The sequence below is a fragment of the Octopus bimaculoides genome, chromosome 24 (genome assembly GCF_001194135.2).
Source record: "Octopus bimaculoides isolate UCB-OBI-ISO-001 chromosome 24, ASM119413v2, whole genome shotgun sequence".
NCBI lineage: Eukaryota > Metazoa > Mollusca > Cephalopoda > Octopoda > Octopodidae > Octopus > Octopus bimaculoides.
In genome coordinates this window covers 23,576,992-23,581,784 of record NC_069004.1, presented here as the reverse complement: position 1 = coordinate 23,581,784, position 4,793 = coordinate 23,576,992, and the positions used below count along the sequence as shown (strand labels likewise).

At 39.2% G+C, this 4,793-nt stretch overlaps 2 protein-coding genes and 1 long non-coding RNA gene across 3 annotated transcripts in view; 1 reads left to right on the top strand and 2 right to left on the bottom strand.

Moving 5' to 3' along the window:
* The window catches only part of LOC106878832 (integrator complex subunit 13), a 596,471-nt gene that overhangs the window by 454,868 nt on the left and 136,810 nt on the right, over positions 1-4,793 (bottom strand). The gene's annotated exons all lie outside the window — the stretch shown is intronic.
* Positions 1-4,793, bottom strand: part of LOC128250710 (uncharacterized) — a 162,811-nt gene that overhangs the window by 37,099 nt on the left and 120,919 nt on the right. Inside the window, exon 3 of the long non-coding RNA XR_008266715.1 lies at positions 2,418-2,523. This is a non-coding gene — a long non-coding RNA (uncharacterized LOC128250710). The remainder of the gene's footprint in view (positions 1-2,417; positions 2,524-4,793) is intronic.
* Positions 1-4,793, top strand: part of LOC106880812 (FMRFamide-activated amiloride-sensitive sodium channel) — a 220,496-nt gene that overhangs the window by 129,011 nt on the left and 86,692 nt on the right. The window lies entirely within an intron of this gene.

The following is a 4,793-nucleotide window of genomic DNA, read 5'->3' as shown; positions in this document are numbered from 1 at the left end:
ATATACACATACTTTCGTGAGTATACAATATATATAAGCTATTTCAGGTCCCGCTTCATATTATAATAATAATATTAATAGCAGAAATGGTCCAAGAGACAAAACACAACATGAAAACTGAATTACGAAAGATACTGGAGAAGAAATGGAGAAAAAAATCACTTCAATACCCTGCAAGGATTGACAGAGAGGAAGTGAACCTAAGTAAAAGCCAACAATAGCTCAAAGGCCCTGGACTAAAAGCCAAAACAGAAAGAAGGACTGATTCTCACTGCACAAGACCAATGCCTGACTACAAACAATTACAGAAACGAAATAATGAAAACAGGCCTCAACACCAAATGCAGAATGTGCAACCAGCACAATGAGACAGCTGACCACATCATCTTGAGCTGCCCAGTCCTTGCCAAGTTTGAAAATGTACACAGACACGACAAAGTAAGCAGTTATATCCACTGGACAATATGCCAGCATTACAACATCAAAACTGACAGCAGATGGTATAAGCATTAGCCAAGCAAAGTACAAGACAACGATCAAGCTACAATCATCTGGCATATGCTGGTTCAAACTGACTGAGAAATAAAAACTAATTGCCCAGACATAATAGTCAAGGACTGGGGGGAAAAATACCAGCTTACTGATATACTTTGCAGTCCCTTCTGATCAAAATATTGTCCAAAAAAGAAGTAGAGAAATAGTCAAAGCACAAAAAGACCTTGAAATCGAAGTATTCAAAATGTGGAGCATGAAGGTAAAAACAATACCAATAATAATTGGAGCAATGGGCATGATAAAAAAAAACACATGAACAAAAATGTAGAAGCTGTACCTGGATCCTCAACCCTACACACTGTCCAAAAAATAGCCCTGCTAGGAACAGCCCACATCCTACGCTAGACAGTATCAATCCAATAATACAACCTATACAAAACAACCCAGAAAACTAAAGCATTACACACACAATACAAGCAGCAACACAACAAAAGACCGTTCCAAGGAAAACTAACACAATACAGCCCCAGGAAGAGTTTGCACACTCCAAACAGCAGGAAAGAACACACAATGCTGCACACACCCCAGCAACATGGAGGTGTAGCAGGTGATGCAGTAGAGATTTGCTTCAATCTACCAAATACTGAACATTTATATGATGATGATGATGATAAATAATCCATCTAATATATATGTGCTTTAGGTCTCTGGCTGAGATCCAGTTGGAAGATGAAATAAAATGCAAATTAATTGGAAAATAATAATAATTCTTTCTGCAACAGGCACAAGGCCTGATATTTGGGGGTGAGGGAACTAGATGATTGCATCGACCCCAGCGCTTATTTCATTGACTCCAATAGGATGAAAAGCAAAGTTGACCTCAGCAGAATTTGAACTCAGAATGTAAAGACAGATGAAATGCTGCAAAGCATTTTGTCTAGCGTGCTACCAATTCTACCGACTCACTGCCTCCTCCCCCTCCTCTTGCTCCAGTAGCAGCCACAACAACAAGAAAGAATAATAACCTTTGTTGATGTAGGGAGAGATTAACCATTACTAATGACTTCAGTTCTTGAGTGGTGTTTTCCTTTAGCAATCCCAAAAACATAAACGGCAAAGCCAACCTTGATAGGAATTCAAATCAGAATTGCAAAGAACCAGAACAAATTCTGCAAAGCATTTTTCCAAATCATTTTATACTAAATGTACAAACAATGGAATATCAATATGGAAGACCACAGGAAGAATAGGGTAAATATATGGAAGGAAAAAGGGAAGGGATGCAAGAAATTATGGACCTATTACTTTAGTGTGAAGGCACATGGACAAGTGGTAAAGGTATTTGGCTGTTCACAATCGCAAGTTCATGAGTTCAATTCCTTGAGCAAGACATTTTATTTTACATTACTACAGTCCACTCAGCTGGCAAAAACAAGTAGTATCAATATTTCAAAGGGTCAACGCCTTTGAGAACTACATTAAGGGTTCAAATGTGTGTGGAATGCTCAGTTTCTGACAGACAGAAACCGTGGAGAGCTTATTTTGTGTGTGTGTGTGTGTGTGTGTGTGTGTGTGTGTGTGTGTGTGTGTGTGTGTGTGTGTGCGTGTACGTGCGTGTGTGTGTGTGTGTGTGTGTGTGTCTTCATTCACATTGCTTTGTATTGTTCGTGCATTATTTTGTAGAACCAAGATTTTGATGATGTGATTGTTTATTTTGAAAATGACATTGTAGGGTAGGTGTGAGAGGCCAGATATGGTTGGTTTGAACATAAAACAGGCCAAATATTTTGGCTGGATATGGCTGGTTTAAATGCTAGAGGGTTAAAGTGGACAAAGACAGAGCTACAGGGATTGGCTTAAATGAGGAAACTGCTCTGAATGCATAACACACATTAATGAAATTAATACCAGGTTCTACTTACCAAGAAGGGAACAAAGCAGAGGTTTTTTATTGCAGAAGACACCCTTGGTGCTGTAATTTCGGTGTTTGAAAATCTATGCCATGCATAGTGAGGAAAGACTCTGCACCTAAAAATATCAAATAACACAGTGAGAGATTTCAAGAATAAATGGAAGAAAGAAAGGATAGATAACTGGAAAGAGAAAGATCTACATGGTCAATTCATTCAACAAACTGAGAATATTGGAAGGAAAGAAAGCTAGTTTTATGGCTGAGAGATGGGAAACTGAATTGCTAATTATAACTACTCAGGAACAAGCCATTTGACAAAGATTGGTGAAAAAAAAAAGTCAGAAATCAAATACAGAATGTGTGGAAAAGGAGGCAAAAGTATTAACCCTCTTCAAAGTAAGTGGATTACAGAAGCACAAAAAGAGCATGTTTGGGCCAGTAAAAGAGTGTATCAGAATGTTAGCCAAATCTGTGGATCAGAAGTGATAGAAAAGTGGTAGGAACATAAGCTAGAGGCTGTCATGGTGAATGGTAACAAAAATTTATAGGATTTTTCCACATACGATTGAAGCAAGAAGACCAGATATGACTGTAGAGGCATTCCGTTGCTTACGACGTCGAGGGTTCCAGTTGATCTGATCAACAGAACAGCCTGCTCGTGAAATTAACATGCAAGTGGCTGAGTACTCCACAGACATGTGTGCCCTTAACGTAGTTCTCGGGGATATTCAGCGTGACACACTGTGACAAGGCTGACCCATTGAATTACAGGTACAACAGAAACAGGAAGTAAGAGTGAGAGAAAGTTGTGGTGGAAGAGTACAGCAGGGTTTGCCACCATCCCCTGCCAGAGCCACATAGAGCTTTAGGTGTTTTCGCTCAATAAACATTCACAACGCCCGGTCTGGGAATCGAAACCGCGATCTTAAAACCACGAGTCCGCTGCCCTAACCACTGGGCCATTGCACTTCCACTGACTGTAGAGGAGAGAAAGCAGAAAGAAGAAACAATACAGAATCACTGACTACACAATCCCATATGAGAGTAGAGTAAATACCAAAGAAATATCAGGACCTAACCAGAGAGAGGAAGAAATTGTGGGAGACAAAGGTGACAACTGTTCATATGGTAACAGGTCCACTTGGTACAACATTAAGTGCTACCTAAAAAGCTGAAGAATAGTGAAACTGAATCACACATTGTCAACCTGCAGAAAAATGAGATCTTGTATTCCGTAAAAATCCTCAGAAAGATTCTTGAGTTTTGAGAAGGCATGTTATCACCAAACCCTGGGATAATATCATGATACCCTTGCTAATTAAATTAGCAATAGCTTTTGTATAACAATAACAATAATAATAATAATGGATGTAGTACCAGGCAGTGGCTCTCATGGCTTCTCATCTTAACTGATTGGAAGTGTTATCATCTACATTGTTTTGTCTTGGTATAAAAAGATGGGCTACAGCAAATATTCTGCTCAATGCCACAGATTTGCTTGTCAGTTGTTTGACCTTAACCAGTTGAGCATGTCCTTTAGTGGCTAATGATATGTACATCTCTGATCGTGAGCAGAAGTAGTGGGGAGCATCATAGCCATGTGTTGAAAGGAATTCTTTGGGGTTTGAATAATTCACTTTGGAAACATGAGTGTTTTGTTCATCCTCCTTAAACAACCCTTATTCAGGGACCTTCTGAGCGGGATGGGCTACTCAACCTGAAGGAAATTCTAACTGGACCCCACCTGCAAGGTCATGCACTGTCTATCTTGATATGAGATCATCATGTCAAGCACATATGGTTGTAATGCAGGTGCCTAGTAGACCCTTACTAGATTGGTGGTCATGATGGGTATAATGGGCTTTGTATATTTTACCCCACAAGTGTCATTTTGATGGCATGCACTGCTCTCTCACTCAATAATAATAATAATAATAATAATAATAATAATAATAATAATAATAATCCTTTATACTGAAGGCACAAGGCCAGAAATTTCAGCTCCAGTACGCAACTGGTACTTAATTTATCGACCCCGAAAGGATGAAAGGCAAAGTCGACCTCGGTGGAAATTGAACTCAAGACATAAACATGGACAAAATACTTAGTGGCATTAATGGAGTGGGAGGAAGAGGAGGAGGAGGAGGAATACTGATTATTCCTTTAATTGGCCACAAGGGCCGAAGACATTGAGAACAGCACAAAACATTGGGGAATACTTGTTTCAATGTTAGCAAAGATGAATTTATATTGAGTGAAGGTGCCTGGAAGGTAAAATCAGATTGACATCAGGTCGGTAGCCATGTCAAAACGGTGAAACCCGTTGGGAAATTTACACAATTTAATTATAACTGATTTCTTCCAATAACGAATATAACTTTACCAT